Source organism: Epinephelus fuscoguttatus, linkage group LG1 (assembly GCF_011397635.1).
Source record: "Epinephelus fuscoguttatus linkage group LG1, E.fuscoguttatus.final_Chr_v1".
Lineage (NCBI taxonomy): Eukaryota > Metazoa > Chordata > Actinopteri > Perciformes > Serranidae > Epinephelus > Epinephelus fuscoguttatus.
Window position 1 is genome coordinate 16,090,407 of NC_064752.1, and position 17,171 is coordinate 16,107,577.

Genomic DNA, 17,171 nt, shown 5'->3' on the forward strand with positions numbered 1-17,171 from the left:
CAAACCTGGAAAGACTTAATGACTGAGTTGCTGCAATGCTGCAGCAGTAAACAGTTTAAATGCTGACTCAGGAGGGGCATAATACCTGTTGCTCCACATTCGACTTTGCTCCAAAATCAATGTCTCTCTAAACAAGTCAGTCCACATTGCAAAAGTCTGTTACATTTCACTAATCATTTATTTTTTTTGATGAGAAAAAATCAGTCATTATTAATGGTGACTGAACTGTCTGAAAGAGGGAACATGTTGTTGAAAAGCACTACAGATCACCACTTAAAACCTGAATGTAGACAAAGGGGGTCTTATTGGGTTAGAGAGTCTTCATCTTTTAAAACAGTAAATCAACCAGTAATCAGTTCCCCACCAAGCAAGTCAACATCTTGAGCAGGGTTGCACCATTTCACAAAAACCTGATCGTGTGAGTGAATTTTTATTATAGCTGTGCACCAGCACATTTACCAAAGAGAGGCCCAACTTTCTTGAGCCCACTCATAGGCAGTTTTGGGGTAATACATAAGGGTTTCGGCAAGACACTGGAGGGGCTCGGTGTACGTGGTTTTCAGTCTTTCATAAATCATGTTTGATAATCTTGAAGAATCATCTTCAGCAGTCTCAAGTGACAGGCAGTTTTGGTACTCTGTGTGGAGCAAAGAAGAACATTAGAGCAATAACAGCACTGACAGTGTAAATAACATCATTTTATATCGAATTCTCTGATGTATGTGACAACTAAAGGGGAACTATGCCCATAAAGTTCAATCATGTTATTGATTGCTAAGATGTCCAAAAATGTGTGAACATGAACAACTCTCTCCCAAATCCAAAAACTATAGTGCTAAAACTAAACATGTGATGTCATCAAGTAAACTCTGGAACTGCTCCACTGACAATAAATCGAGAAAGTTGTCCCAGGTGACACTGAGAGCATCCAGGGGAATGTTCAGAGTATCTGGGTTTATTTTCAGAACTAAGAACAATACAATGAAGCTCATTTGTGTGTATACAACACACTCTCAATCCAACCTCATCACATTTCGATGTCGTGGACTTTCCACATCCACATACGACGTACAAGGTACCCTGGGTGCGTTGGTTGTTGACGTTTTGGGATGCAGTGTCAGTTGCAAAATAAACGCACTATGTTGGTAAAACACAACAACCGACGCACGTGGTGGTGTTTAGGAAAAAAGAACAGGGTTTGGCTTTATAATACTATGGGATGCAAACACCGCTGTCCAAGGTGAAAGTTGGTGTTTGGTGGACCCATCCACCACCCCTCCCACCTGCCCTACTCAGACTTTTGTTGCCTTAAAGGGACATTGTGTAACATTTTCAATTGTCTATTGGCAAAAATCTATGTCTGCATTCATAAATATGTCATCATTGGTGTATTATTACCTCTACCAATAATCTGACTTATACTCGTAAAAGGAGCCACTTGTCGCTGTTAGCCGCTGTTAGCTGTTAATGGCGCTGCTAACAGCGGCTAACAGCTAACAGCGGCGCTGGCCTGTGATTGCATTACCTTTCTCCTTCAGCAGCTCTCTCCACCTGGGAAAGGCTGCCCCGATGTTGACCCTCGTTTTTTGAATTCACCGGTCACACTGCCTTTTTGATTCCCTGTTGCGCTTTCTTGGTGGCTCAAAGAGTGGGACTTTGTTATGCTGTAGTAGTGCTAGTCAGTAGCGGCTGCTAAAAGCGGCTAACAGCTGTCAGCGGCACAGTGATGCCAGGAGAGGGATGAGGTGTGTGAGGTTGAGCCACTTGTCAGTTGTCAAACGGCAAGACGTGATTGCTTTGTTTCGATTTACATCCGCCCCAACAGTCCTACGTTGTAAACACAGCCAGCATGGTGAGGAGGGGGTTTGTCAACTTGCGTCGCATGTGTCTGTGTAGGAGCCTGAATGAATATTCCATGAAGTATTGGATGGCAGCTTTTTGGTACACAGCAGCTACCGTTGTTGCAATACGCGTTTGAAACACGCTATCCGTTTGAATGGAATATATGATTTGAACGTTAGATGGGAGAAATTCCTACACACTGTGGCTTTAACTTTCGCTTGCGTCCCACTGCGTTTCCCCCTGACACTGCCAAGCGCCATTTGCAGAACCACTGCTCTATGACATCACAAGTTTGAGACTCCTCTGGTTTCTGGTTCCTTTGAGAGACAGTAGCTCATGTTCACAACTATTGATCAAACTCTCCTGAAAATAACACACTGGAGTTCTAAATGTAGACGGTGTTCCCCTTTGATGGCAACCCCACAATAAGTGTTACAATGCTGTGCATTGCACACTATATATAAATGGCAGAGAATAAAATAGCTGGTATCACTATCATGGTATAACTCCACTGCACTCCCTTTGTTTTCATATATTGACTACAAAGACATCTCAAGTCTCACCGTGATCTGTGTTTAAGACCTGCGGTTTGGACCAGCCCATACACTTGACCTGTGCCTCAAACTCCTTCAGCTCATCAGTAGTGACAGTCTTTCTCCTACCTGTGAAAGAGGAGACACATCAGAGATGCAAGCCTTGTGATTACATTCTGTCGGGGGTGCAAAAAGGAGTGTTTTAAGCACTAGAGAGGACTTATGTATTTATTTTGGCTTTGGGAGGGCATACAAATTTTAATGGTTGTATTTTGTATTTATTTCACTGCAGATTTTTAAAGAAAACTTGTCTGTTTTCCTGAAAATTCACTAAAATTAGAGCATTCATCATAGCCAGAATCTGTAAAACTGGAGATTATCATTGTATTTTAAAATTTCAGACAGTCTTTGGCCACATCATGTGCAATGAACACAAAAAAACATATATCTGAGCTAAAATAGTGATATTTCATCAAAATCACTTATTTAAAATTTGAGCCAAAAATAAACCATTTGCATGAACTAACCAGCAGCATGCACGACAACAGTGAAAACCCAAAGCTTTTCTCAACTCCAGGATTTCATCCCAAACTTTTAACTTTAAAACATTAAAGGGTATATTTAAAAACAAAACAAAACAAAACAAAAAAAACCCTAATCTATGGTGGAGGGAGGGTCATGCATTTTCTCCCAGTCACTTAAGGAGGCTAAAAGAAAAAAAAATTGTAGCTTTGGGAAGGGTCAAAATTAATGAAGAAAAAAATAACAAAGAAGAAGTAACACCCCAGCCACCCCTTCCTCTGATAAGTAAAGAACGGTCTCTTACTTAAAAGCAAGAAAGTACTCAGGATCTGGTCGTCCTCCGTCTTTATAACGATGCAGTCAGGACAGCTGGTCTGCACCAGCCCATCTGGTTTACCGGTTGGAAGATCTGTTGGATTGTAATAGCACAATTTCAGACTTGTGTACTTCTCCAACCGTGTATTATTCTATGCGATTTGGCTGTTTGGCCACACGCAACCGCACTTTTGGGCCCCCGAAACCATGCCTCTTTGAAACCGGAGTCCAGGGTGAAGTTTTTGGAAGACTCCGGTGCTAGCGGTTGCCTGTAAATAGGATTAACCGCAGTATTTTATTACCTGTCTCCATTGTTTGACGTCAGAGCAACGGTAAATAAAATGGCAGAGCAAACAAACATGCTGGTGCTAACTTTATTTGTGAGCGTGTTATCTGCTCTCTTTGGATGGCATGTTCAGCTGCTCAACCTAACGACCAACGAAGGAGGCTGCTCCTGTTGCTAGCTACCCCAACCACACTACCACGAAAGCAGCGACGGGCCTGCCAACGGAGGTCCGACCCGGCCGGATCCAGAACCTCCTTTGGCAGGCCTGTCGTTGCTTTCGTGGTAGTGTAGTTGGTCATTCAGGCGCCTCTGGTGTTGAATTAGGTTGCACTGTTTTTGTGGATTGGGTTGTTTTTATTTCCGCACTTCCTTATTCCGGCATTGACTCCGACTTCTGATTGGTTAGCGTTAGAAGTTACATCACGTACTGCTTTGGCATGTGTATTACATCACTTGGTAGTGGATTTTTCGTGTGGATGTCATATTTTTTTTATCACACCACTTGTGTGGCCGATTGTTTTTGGAAACTGGAGCCCGAAAAAGATGATTAGTATACAGTATACACCAATCAGCCAAAATGTTAAAACCAGTGGTGGGTGAAGTGACTAACACTGATTATTGTGTTACAATGCACTGTTCTGCTGGGAGACCTTTGGTCATGGCATTTATGTGGATGCCACTTGACGCCCTCCATCCACCCAATCACAGCTGTGGGCTAAGTAACCCCACCTCACAGTAACGGTACTCCCTGATGGTAGTGGCCCCCCCAGCAGAAAAATGATCCATGCCACATGACTAAAACTGCTCAGGAATGGCCTGAGGAACGTGACAAAAAGCTCAAGATGTCGACCTGACCTCCAAATCTCCCACACCCCAATCTGATTGAGCATCTTGGGATGTCCTGTTACTCACATCAAAACTGACAGGTCTCAAATGATCCGAAGCCAGCACCCCAGAGCCAGACACCACAGGACACCCTCCAGAGGTCATGTGTCCATGTCTTGACATGTCAGAGACAAGTCTGATCCAGGGAGGCCCCACTGTGGCTTAGGGGTGTTGAGGCAGTGTTGTAGTACTCGAGATAAGTCTCAAGACCACTTCGTAAAGGTCTCAGCCATGTCTCAGAATCAGCTGCATTTTAACTCGGTCTTATCTCAGTCTTAAACAAAGAGGAGTCAGGATTATATTTCAAGACTGATCAAGACCACAACACTGGGGATTTCACTAAGTTGCTTGTGGGCTACAAAAAAAGGAGTACTGAAGAAAGATGGTTATGTTGATTCAGCTCCCTGTTTTTGTTTGTATTTTCGCTTGCTCATGTAAAACAAAGGAAAATTCCGATAAATAACATTCACTTCTGCAATGCCTTTTGATTATTTTATCAAGACATTTCTCATGGTACACATATACATATATACAGTATGGCAATAAAAGAGGTGAATGTAGAGAAATCTTCATTTGTTTTCTGTGAGTGTTTTGGGGGTGGTGTCACACAGCATGGGACTCACACTGGTCTGTTCTGGCTCACCTTGGTCTTGGTTTTGATTTGGTGTCAAGCCCTCAAGGTCATGGTCTTGTCTTGGTCTCGATATTCTCTGGTTTGGTCTTAGTTAGGATGGTCTCATTCTCGCAAGCCATCCGCTGTATTTGGCGTCTGACTTCCGGCATGCAGCGATACAGCCTCTGGGGGCAGACCCCCGATTTTTTGGCATTCCGGTTTGATTTGGGCGGAGGAGGCGAATTTACGTTTCCGACTTCCGTTTATATATACTAAGGCCAAAAAGCATGGATACCAAGAGGCGAAGCTCCATTGAATTTCAGCTAACAGCCACTAGGGGCGCTAACGCCATTTTGGACTGTTGAGCTTGGACTGTTGCGCCCAGACAGCATGCAAGATGCCAAGGAGAGAGCAGAAAAAAAGTAAAAGAAAACAGTGTAGTGCAATTAACTGCAACAACTATCGGTGGAACACTCCGCACGTGGCCTTCCACCGTTTCCCGAAGGATCCCGACAGAGGTGTACGTTTTAAAGTGTTTTAATATCAATTTAATATGCCAGTATTGGTTGGAAGATATATGTGTATATATATGTATATACATATATATATATATATATATATAGGCCTATATATGGCCTCTTGGACCATTTATATGAAAACTGATTACTGCTTTAGCATTAAAATATATCAGATTAAAATAGCTTATATATTATTATTATTATTATTATTATTATTATTACTGTCACCTTACTGTACAAACTGTAAATAAATCTTTATTCCTGACTATGTGATGTCGCCATTAATGTGTTTCTGGTTAAAATATTGATTTTTTTATTATTATTATTATTATTATTGGGGGGTAGATTGGTTTATGGGGTGATTTTGAAGGAGTAATTAAGTTAATCTTCTCTTAAGTGGATATAATATGTAGAGATGCTATCTTGGCCGTTTTTCCTCGTTTTGTTTTTTTTAAAGTCTGTAGTTTGCTTTACAAAAACGTGAAAAAGCAGCTGTGACCAAGCTATCACAAGGTGAGTAGCATTGTAAGCATAATTAATAGCGATATACTTCAGTTTGTCTGTGTGTTTTTGTATGCAAGCGGGTCTGCTGCGGTCTGCTGACGGTCCAAAATGGCGGCAGTAGGATGAAACCATGGGGGAATTTGTTGCTATGGGGCGTTCTATTGAGCTTTGCCTCTTGGTATCCATGCTCTTTGATATTTAGGTTGCGGTCGGAAAGTCTTTTTTGCTTAGGAAGGTTCCTAGCTGAGTGAAATGACCCGGAAGTATTTTAGCGGCCGCCATGATAAGAGCTGTTCCAATTCCCTAAACACTAAGGAAAGGGTCCAAAATGGCGTTAGCGCCCCTAGTGGCTGTTGGCAAAAATTCAATGGAGCTTCGCCTCTTGGTATCCATGCTCTTTGTAAATATGCTGAACCATTGCGATAGATTCAGAGTTTGCAGTGACGTCAGTTATGTTTGGCCTCGTTAGTTCACTGCACGGACCGTTTGACCTGGCAACAACTGCAGCCGGCTCAAACATGATTGGTTATCACGATCAATCAATCAATCAATCAATCAATTTTATTTATAAAGCCCAATATCACAAATCACAATTTGCCTCACAGGGCTTTACAGCATACGACATCCCTCTGTCCTTATGACCCTCGCAGCGGATAAGGAAAAACTCCCCTAAAAAAAACCTTTAATGGGGAAAAAAAAAACGGTAGAAACCTCAGGAAGAGCAACTGAGGAGGGATCCCTCTTCCAGGACGGACAGACGTGCAATAGATGTCGTACAGAACAGATCAACATAATAAATTAACAGTAATCCACATGACACAATGAGACACAGAAAGAGAGAGAGAGAGAGAGAGAGAGAGAGAGATGCAGGTAATGACAGTAGCTTACAACAACATTGTTGAAAGTAATAATATTATAGTTATAGTTCTGGCTACTGTGGTACAATATGTTGAAAGTATGTATTAATATCTGGCAGTATACATGTGTGACAATAGTCATATATGTATAATAACAGTAGAAGTATGACTAATGACTAATGATGGCAGCAGCAGCAGGAGGCATCTGGCAGGACCACGGCAGCAGCACAACCACACACGTCACACTGTCCAGGCACCGCTGCAATATGAGTTAATCTGAGAGACAGTGGAGCACAAAGGCTCCGGAGAAGAAGCCGAGTTAGTGACATCCAGAATGGCCGAGTTAGCAAGATGCAGTAATAAAATACGAGAGAGAGAGAGAGAGAAGGAGAGAAGGTGCCCGGTGTATTATAGGGGGGTCCTCCGACAGACTAGGCCTAAGTCAGCCTAACTAGGGGCTGGTACAGGGCAAGCCTGAGCCAGCCCTAACTATAAGCTTTATCAAAGAGAAAAGTCTTAAGTCTAGTCTTAAATGTGGAGACGGTGTCTGCCTCCTGGACCGTAACAGGAAGATGATTCCACAGGAGAGGAGCCTGATAGCTGAAGGCTCTGGCTCCTGATCTACTTTTGGAGACTTTAGGGACCACGAGTAACCCTGCGTTCTCAGAGCGCAGTGTTCTGGTGGGATAATATGACACTATGAGCTCTCTAAGATAAGACGGAGCTTGACCATTTAGAGCTTTATAAGTTAACAGTAGGATTTTAAATTCAATTCTGGATTTTACAGGGAGCCAGTTCAGAGAAGCTAAAACAGGAGAAATATGATCACGTTTCTTAGTTCCTGTTAGTACACGTGCTGCTGCATTCTGAATTAGCTGGAGAGTTTTTAAGGACTTACTAGAGCTACCTGATAATAGAGAGTTACAGTAATCCAGCCTAGAGGTAACAAAAGCGTGGACCAATTTTTCTGCATCGTTTCGGGTCAGGATAGGCCTAATTTTCGCAATATTATGCAGATGAAAAAATGCAGTCCATGAAGTTTGTTTTAAATGAGAATTAAAAGACAAATCTTGACCAAATATCACTCCGAGGTTTCTTACGGTAGTGGTAGAGGCCAGAGCAATGCCATCTAGAGAAACTATGTCATCAGATAAAGAGTCTCTGAGTTGTTTGGGGCCAAGAACAATAACTTCAGTTTTGTCTGAATTTAACATCAGGAAATTGGTGCTCATCCAAGTTTTTATGTCTTTAAGGCAGTTATGGAGTTTAGTTAATTGATTAGTTTCTTCTGGCTTCATCGATAAATACAACTGAGTATCATCCGCATAACAATGGAAATTTATAGAGTGATTTCTAATGATGTTACCTAAAGGAAGCATATATAGAGTAAATAGAAATGGTCCGAGCACAGAACCTTGCGGAACTCCAAAACAAACTTTGGTACGTGAGGATGATTCATGACGTCAAAAAACTGAAATAGAAACCATAATTTGATGGTCAATAGTGTCAAACGCTGCACTAAGATCTAATAAAACAAGTACAGAGATGAGTCCTTTGTCTGAAGCAATGAGAAGGTCATTTGTAATTTTGACTAGTGCTGTCTCAGTGCTATGATGCACTCTAAATCCTGACTGAAATTCCTCAAATAAATTATTATCATGGAGAAAATCACACAGCTGGTCTGCGACTACTTCCTCAAGGATCTTTGACATAAAGGGAAGATTAGATATTGGTCTATAGTTGGCTAACACCTCTGGATCCTGGGTGGGCTTTTTTAGTAGAGGTTTAATTACAGCTACCTTAAAAGACTGTGGTACATAGCCTGTTAATGAGGATATATTGATCATATCTAATATATGAGTGTTAACTAAAGGAAAGACCTCCTTAAGTAGCCTAGTTGGGATGGGGTCTAAGAGACACGTTGATGATTTAGATGAAGAAATCACTGCGGTCAATTCTTGAAGAGAAATTGGGGAGAAGCAATCTAAATATATATTAGGTTTTACAGCTGTGTTTGAGGTTAGATAGGTACTATCTGAGGACAGGAGGTCATGAATTTTACCTCTAATAGTTAGAATTTTGTCATTAAAAAAGCTCATAAAATCATTGCTGCTAAGGGCTAAAGGAATACAAGGCTCAATAGAGTTTTGACTCTCAGTCAGCCTGGCTACAGTGCTGAAAAGAAACCTGGGGTTGTTCTTATTGTCTTCTATTAATGCTGAGTAATAGTTTGCTCTGGCATTGCAGAGGCCCCTCTTATAAGTTTTGAGACTGTCTGTCCAGATTAAATGAGATTCGTCCAGTTTGGTTAATCGCCAATTCCTTTCAAATTTTCGCAATATTTGTTTTAACTTACGGGAGAGTTGAGAGTTGAGAGTTATACCAAGGAGCGAACTTTCTTTGCTTTTTTTTAACTTCCTTTTAAGAGGAGCTACAGAGTCAAGTGTTGTTCGCAGCGAGCCTACGGCGCTATCGACAAAATGATCAAAGTCGGTACAGGAAACCTCTGTTACTGAGGGACTTGGTATTGAATTTAACGACGGAGTAATCTTTTCCTTAAATTTTGCGACAGCACTATCTGATAAACATCTAGTGTAGTAACTGTTGCTGAGTGGTGTGTAATCGAGTAAAAAGAAATCAAGTCAATCATCAAAAGTAATCAGATAATGATCCGATAGCGAGGGATTCTGTGGAAAGACTTTTAGGTTATTCATTTCAATTCCATACGTCAGAACTAGATCGAGGGTATGGTTAAAACAATGAGTGGGTTCATGTACACCCTGACTGAAACCAATGGAGTCTAATAATGAGATAAACGCGGTAGCCAGGGAGTCATTATCAACGTCAACATGAATGTTAAAATCGCCTACAATAGTAACTTTATCTGATTTAAGAACTAAACTGGATAAAAACTCTGAGAATTCAGATACAAATTCAGAATACAGGCCAGGAGCACGGTACACTATAACAAATAAAAGTAGCTGCGAGGTTTTCCAGGTCGGATGTAAAAGACGAAGAACGGGGCTTTCAAATGAATTATAGTCTAGTTTAGGTTTAGGGCTGATTAACAGACTACAGTTAAAAATGACTGCAACTCCCCCTCCTCGGCCGCTGCCTCGAGGAATGTGGGTATTATTATGACTGGGAGGAGTGGATTCATTTAGACTAACATATTCATCTGGACACGGCCAGGTTTCAGTGAGACTGAGTAAATCAATATGATTATCTGATATTAATTCGTTTACTAACACTGCTTTAGACGATAGAGACCTGATATTTAACAGTCCGCATTTAATTCTCCTGTTTTGTCTTTCTGTCACGGAAGAGGTTTTAATTTTTATGAGGTTGTTATGCACAACTCCTCTTTGTTTAATTTTAGATTTAAATAATTTAGGTGGTCGGGGGACAGACACCGTTTGTATAAAACTATGAAAACTATGGCTGGGTAACTGAACTAGAAGCTCAGAGAAGCGTATAGGACTGCGACTCTGAGTCTTGGTCTCAACTCTGGGTTGTCAGGGATTTAAATTACTAATAAAGTTTGCCAGGTTCCTAGAAATGAGAGCAGCTCCATCCAAAGTGGGATGAATGCCGTCTCTCCTAATAAGACCAGGTTTTCCCCAGAAAGTTTGCCAATTATTAACGAAACCCACATTGTTTGCTGGACACCACCTGGACAACCAGCGATTAAATGATGACATGCGGCTAAACATGTCATCACTGGTCAGATTTGGGAGGGGTCCAGAGAAAACTACGGAGTCCGACATCGTTTTGGCATATTCACACACCGAGGCAATATTAATTTTAGTGACCTCCGATCGGCGTAACCGGGTGTCATTGACGCCGACATGAATAACAATCTTACTGAATCTACGTTTAGCTTTAGCCAGCAGTTTTAAATTAGATTCAATGTCGCCCGCTCTGGCCCCAGGGATACATTTGACTATGGCCGCTGGTATTGCTAACTTCACGTTCCTCAGAATAGAGCTGCCAATAACCAGAGTTTTATCCTCAGTGGGTGTGTCGCTGAGTGGGGAAAAGCGGTTGGAAACGTGAACAGGCTGGTGGTGAGCCGCGGGCTTCGGCTTGGAGCTGTGCTTCTGGCGAACCGTAACCCAACCTCCCGGCTGAACGGGAGTTACTGGAGGACAGTTAGCAGAGGCTAAGGCTATGCTACCACAGCTACTGAATGGTTTTCCATGGTGCGAAGCCGCGCCTCTAATTCACTAAGCCTCACCTCTAACACAGCAAATAAGCTACACTTGTTACAATTACCACTGTCGCTAAAGGAAGCAGAGGCATAACTGAACATTTGGCACACCGAGCAAGAAAGAGCAGAGGGAGAAGCCATCGCTAGCTGTAAAGCTAATGTAGCTACCAAGGTGAGTAATGTGCAAACAACAGCTAACGCTAGGGCCACACCGCCCGCGGAAGCGCTGCGAATAGCCTCGAAGCGCCGAGAAGAGAAGGCAGTTTCCTTTCGGCGCCCATGTTAACCGACTGTGTCGTCCACACTGGCCGCGCCGCGCCGGGAAGCTCCGCGGCAGGCTCACGATTTGCAGCGATCAGTTCGGCATCTGGTCTATTTTCTGCGCGAGCCGCGAGCGAATCTGACAAGCCAGGCAGTGAAAAACAAGAGCTGGGAGCAGAATCGCTTGTCGACGGCGTGGAGAAATGCGCGTCTGATGTGAACGGAGGTGCTCCGGCGTGCGAGAGAATTTCGGTGCGCTGCGCTTCCGCGGGCAGTGTGGCCCTGGCGTAAGAGCTTAGCGAGAAAGTCGTAGAAAGGAGGAGAGCTATAAGTGCTTAAACAGAACCAGTGTGGGAAGTAGATGTTCTTCTTCTTCTTCTTCTCTTTTTTTGATGGCGGGTCGCAAACAACTTTTAGGTGCATACTGCCACCTACTGTACAAGAGTGTGCATCATCATGTCACTTACCTATTTATATATTTTAGTTGCCAGCCCTGTGTCCCTTAGGAACACAAGCAGCGCCCTCCTCCCCTTCCTTATCTCTTCTCCCTCTCCTTCTGTTCCCAGAATTCCATTTAGGCCCCACTCCCTACCTGCCTCTTTAATTTTTTCTTCAAATCTTTTCCTTTTTATTTTATACTTCATACATTGAAGCAACACATGTTCTACATTTTCCTTTACTCTGCACATATCACACAAATCATCTATCCTTTTCCCCAGTAACCACATGGTGTCATTCAGTCCGGTGTGTCCTACTCTAAGACGTGAAATGAGGATTTCCTCCCTCCTGTTCCTCTCTCTGTAGATCTTAGTTATTACTGACTTTTGTATTTTATGAAATCCTCTTCCTTTCTGATCCTCATCCCACTTTTCCTGCCATTTTTCCATTCCTTTTTTCTTGATTATTGTTTTTCCTTCTCCTTTACCTAGCTGAATAGGTATTGTAATTTCTTTTCTTAGTGATGCTTTTGCTAACTTGTCAGCCGTCTCATCTCCAATGGTGTTTCTCCTGCCTCTATTAGGACTGCATTAATTGGTGTTGTTTTCATGAGTCCTGTGCATATTCTTAAAGCCCTGTATTGTAATCTGTCTATTTTTTGTAGAGTAGTTTTTGCTGCTGCTCCATATATTATACAGCCATAGTCTATTGCTGACCTCATCAGTGCTTTATATATGTCCATTAGAGCTTGTTTGTCTGCCCCCCAGTAGCATCCAGCAACAGCTCATAAAAGATTTATTACTTTTTTACATTTTGTTTCTAAATGTTGGATATGGGTTTTCCATGTGTATTTATTGTCCAACCAAAGGCCAAGGTATTTAAACTCCGATACTTTCTGCAGTGGTTGACCATACAGTGTTAAGTTTACATTATTAACCTTCCGTTTATTTGTTATTATCATGTAGCAGGATTTACTGACTGAAAGTTTGAACCCCCACTCATATGACCACCTCTCCACTTCCTGTATAGCGCTTGCAATATTCCTGATAACATGTGTCACATTTCTGCTTCTCATCCATATGGTACCATCATCCGCATAAAGGGCTGAATTAATACTCCCATTTAGTTTTGAAAAAATATCATTAATCATGATATTAAACAAAAGTGGACTAATGGCACTTCCCTGGGGAATACCATTTTCTACCTCTAAATCTTGAGATAATGCTGTTCCTACTTTAACTTTGATTTTTCTGCCTGTTAAGAAATTCATTATCCAATTAAAGATTCTTCCACCATTACCCATTTGATTTAGTTTTATAAGACCATCTCTCCACATTGAGTCATAAGCCTTCTCAATGTCAAAAAACACAGTAACCATTACCGCTTTCATTTTAAAAGTCTTTTCAATTTCATTGCTCACTCTTACTAAGGCATCCACTGTTGAGCGCCCTTTTCTGAAACCACACTGATTATTATTTAGCAGCCCTTTCTGCTCCAGAAAAACCGCTAATCTATTTACAATGACTTTCTCCATCCATTTGCAAATGTGAGATGTTAACACAATAGGTCTGTAATTGTTTGGGTTTCCAGGATCTTTCCCTGGTTTGCTGAATGGCAGTATTACTGCCTCCTTCCAGCTCCTGGGTATCTGTCCCTCTCTCCATATTTTATTAAAAAGATTCAATATTATCTGTAACGTTACTTCAGGAAGCTGTCGGAGCATTGCATAACAAATCTGATCCTGTCCTGGAGCTGTATTTCCTGTGCCTTGTAAGGCTGTTTTAAGTTCTTTCATTGTGAACTCCAAATCTAATGTTGAACTACAATTCTCTTTTTTCTTCCAGATGTTTTTATGTTCCCTAAGAACCTGCTCTCTCTTTTTTCTGTGTAAATCATCAAGGTGATCACCACTATGAGTGGCAATAAATGTTGAAGTTACAATAAATGTCTGAAGTTACCAATTCATCCTCATTAATCAAAGCTGGAGTTTTACCCAATTTTCTATTACCATATATTTGTCTAAACATAGACCATACATGAGCTAATTTTGTTTCTCTGCCAATGGTGGAACAGAAATCTCTCCATGATCTCTTCTTTGTGTCTTTAATTATTTTCCGAGCAAGAGTCCTTTTTCTTTTGAACTCTATAAGGTTCTCTTGTATCATGTTTTTCATTAGCTTTCTAAAAGCCCTGTTTCTCTCTTTAATGGCTTTACTGCATTCCTCATTCCACCAAGGAACTACCCTCCTCCTACTCCCTGTTGTTTTCTTAGCAACAGTCAGATTTGCAGCATCTAGAATATGGTCTCTTACCTGTTTTGCATAGTCCTCAATATCTCCTTCAAGACTAATAGAGCCTACTGAGGCTTCACAACAGTGTTTAAATTTCTTCCAGTCAGCTTTATCAAAGCACCATCTTGTAAACGTGCAACCCTCTTGTTTAGATACCTCTTTATTCATTTTAATTAGTATTGGAAAATGATCACTATCTAGAGAGTCATTCCTAACATTCCATTCACAAGCATTAACTAAAGAGTCAGACACTAGCGTGAGATCTATACATGAAAATGTACCTCTGTTTACATCGAATCTTGTCCCTTGTCCATCATTAAGACATACAAGTGATCTTTCATCTAAAATGTCTTCTATTATAGAACCATTACTGTCTGTGTGATTGCTGCCCCATAAAGTATTATGTGCACTGAAATCTCCACACTATATTTCTCCTCTGTGTGGACTTCCAGCCACTTCTTTTAACACTTCTACATCCAGATTTTTACATGGATTATAGAAATTTATTACCTTAATATTTCCCTTAATTCTTCCACTGCATATCTCAAGAATTACACACTCAGTATCATTAGGTGAAGCAATCTCTCTATAAGCTAACCCATCTTTAATAAATGTAGCACACCCTCCACCATTCTGATTATTGGCTCTATCATGCCTAACTGATTTGTACATTTCCAGACCTGCCAACCTTGAAGAAAGGTTATGAGTACCACCTTACCAGACACTTGTGCGTGGTCATGAACATATGTGGACACGGCGGCACTTTTTTGCTTTTGTTTTTTTTTTTTACCATAAAAGTCAATATGCACATGTGGCAAACAGAAGAAACGAGTGTACGTTTACATATTCATATCTATAGGCCTAAGCCCCACATACGTCCATAGATGCCCAATATTTGTTTTATGGCGCAGATCAAGGTCAATTTCATCAATCTGATGGTAGTATTGATCATCTGCTTAAAAAATACAGTAATATGTCCTGTTGTGACAAAAAGAAAGATTTCAAGTGGGATTCGGGGGGTTCTCCCCCGAGAAAATTATTTACTTCAGTGTTTGCCCTACCATTTTATTAGAGGGGCACCCCGCCCTGCCCCCCCTTGAAGGTCAAGTTAATTTTATTAAATTTTTTTTTCTATATAGTGCCAGATCACAAAGAAGTCACTTAAGGTAACCTTTCCTATAGAACAGGTCTATACCTTGTCCTTTTATTAAACACACTAAATAGCCTTATGTTATTTGTCTTATTTACAGACCGCGTGTCATTTCTGTCTCTACATGGTCGCGCGTTTACAATCCTCCCCTGCTCTCTGTATCGCGCATGGCGGAGTTTGGCCCTGTTGGGCGCGCACACACACGTGCCCGCACACACACACACACACACACACACACACACACACACAAGTGAACACACTAGAGGGCGTAAAAAAATAAATAAAAAAGGACTCGGTGGTGGAGTGAGATTTCTTAAACGGGCGTGAGAAGATGCTACCGTCTACCGGACTAAACACACGGTAACTCCGGTCTGAGCTGACGGTGAGGAGCTAATAAGAGCTAACTGCTAACAGACAGAAGCTAACTGCTACGAGACTGTAGTTAACTGTTTACAGACAGAAGCTAACTGCTAAGATAGAAGCTAGCTCTAATAGACACAAGCTAAAGTTAACTGTTTACAGACACAAGCTCTCAAAGCTCTCAATTTTGCAATTTTGCAATGCAGCAATCTGATTGGCCGAAATCTTTTCGTTCTGCCTACGCACCTATATTCACTGGGTATCAACTTGAGTAACATCTTGCATAGACAAATACACTGAAACCGGCGAAATGCGCGATTGAGTGATAGGCGTACTTTTAGAGCATCAAATCGTACCAGCGTACTTTGATGTCAAAATGCGTGCCTGGTACGCAAAATGCGTACAGGTTGGCAGGTCTGCATTTCCAACTGATTCATCCGTTGACAATAGAGCATGGATTTGGTCAGCTTTTAGATCTTTCATTTCAAGGAACTTTCCTGCTGCCTCCACAATAGTTTTGATTTTATCACTTTTCCTCGTCATTTGAGTGGCTACATTAATGGTATGGCAGATAAAGGCCACAAACTCGATTTTGTTGATAGCTATGGTGTTTTCTCCAGTCTTACATTTGTGACTGCAGACACTCTGTACAGGGTTCTGCACCTGGCTTTCTCTTGTATGGGCTTTATCTTGCAGTACTTTTCTTTGAGCCTGCTCACTTACAATGACTTGGTGTGTTCCCTCCACTCTGACTTTCTTGAGTGCTTCTGCATATGATACCTTTTCCGTTATCTTAACCCTCTGAGCTTCTTTGGCTTCTTTTTGCACCACACAGCCTTCATATGCTGCACTGTGATCTCCACCACAATTATAACATTTAACTTTTTCACATTTTCCATACTCATGCTGTCCTCCACATCTTGCACATCTAAGTTTTCCATTACACTGTTTGGCAATGTGCCCCATTCTTTGACAAGCAAAGCACCTGAGGGGTTTTGGGATATACTCCCTTACATTGAAATTTATGTAACCCATTTGCACTGATCTGGGGAGAACTTTCTCAAACTGAAGTTTCACAGCCGTGGTATCTTTCAGTACCCCATCCCTTTTATTTTTGATTCTTGAGGCCTTAATCACTTTACCACCTTTAATTTCTTTTTTGATGTCTTCCGTAGTTATACTTAAAGGTATTCCAGAAATGACACCTCGAACACTTGCTAAGTCCCCGGGTACGTGAGCCTTCATTCTCTCCCCAAGCAAGGTAGACATACCAAGAATTTTCTCTTGTTGTTGCCTGCTGTTTGCATGTATCATTACTCGTTTATTTTTCATAAACGAGTTCAGAAGCGAACTTGATTTTACCAATCTCATCTTCGATTGCTTGAGTAAGCTTTATCAGGTGGTAATGCCCTCCGTCTTGATTAAACTCAATCACTACCTTCAAGTCGTTTGTTTGATCATGTTGGTCCTGCTTCTGAGGACTGTGTCTTGATTTTTTCCTCTTAGTGGGTTCGACTTCACTGCCATCTGACCAGCTTAAGTCCCGTTCTTTCCTATTCCTCTCTCTAGCCGCCCTTTTCTGTCTT

General features: G+C 41.5%; 2 protein-coding genes and 1 long non-coding RNA gene across 16 annotated transcripts in view; 1 reads left to right on the forward strand and 2 right to left on the reverse strand.

The window, feature by feature from the left end:
• LOC125879937 (ubiquitin carboxyl-terminal hydrolase 37-like) overlaps positions 1-17,171 on the reverse strand; it is a 59,901-nt gene that overhangs the window by 20,314 nt on the left and 22,416 nt on the right. The gene's annotated exons all lie outside the window — the stretch shown is intronic.
• Positions 1-17,171, forward strand: part of LOC125880609 (probable N-acetyltransferase camello) — a 60,468-nt gene that overhangs the window by 9,879 nt on the left and 33,418 nt on the right. The gene's annotated exons all lie outside the window — the stretch shown is intronic.
• Positions 195-3,318, reverse strand: LOC125882011 (uncharacterized). The gene is made up of 3 exons (XR_007448294.1): positions 3,202-3,318; positions 2,406-2,504; positions 195-637 (listed from the first exon to the last, which is right to left on the reverse strand). It is a non-coding gene; the product is annotated as an uncharacterized LOC125882011 (long non-coding RNA).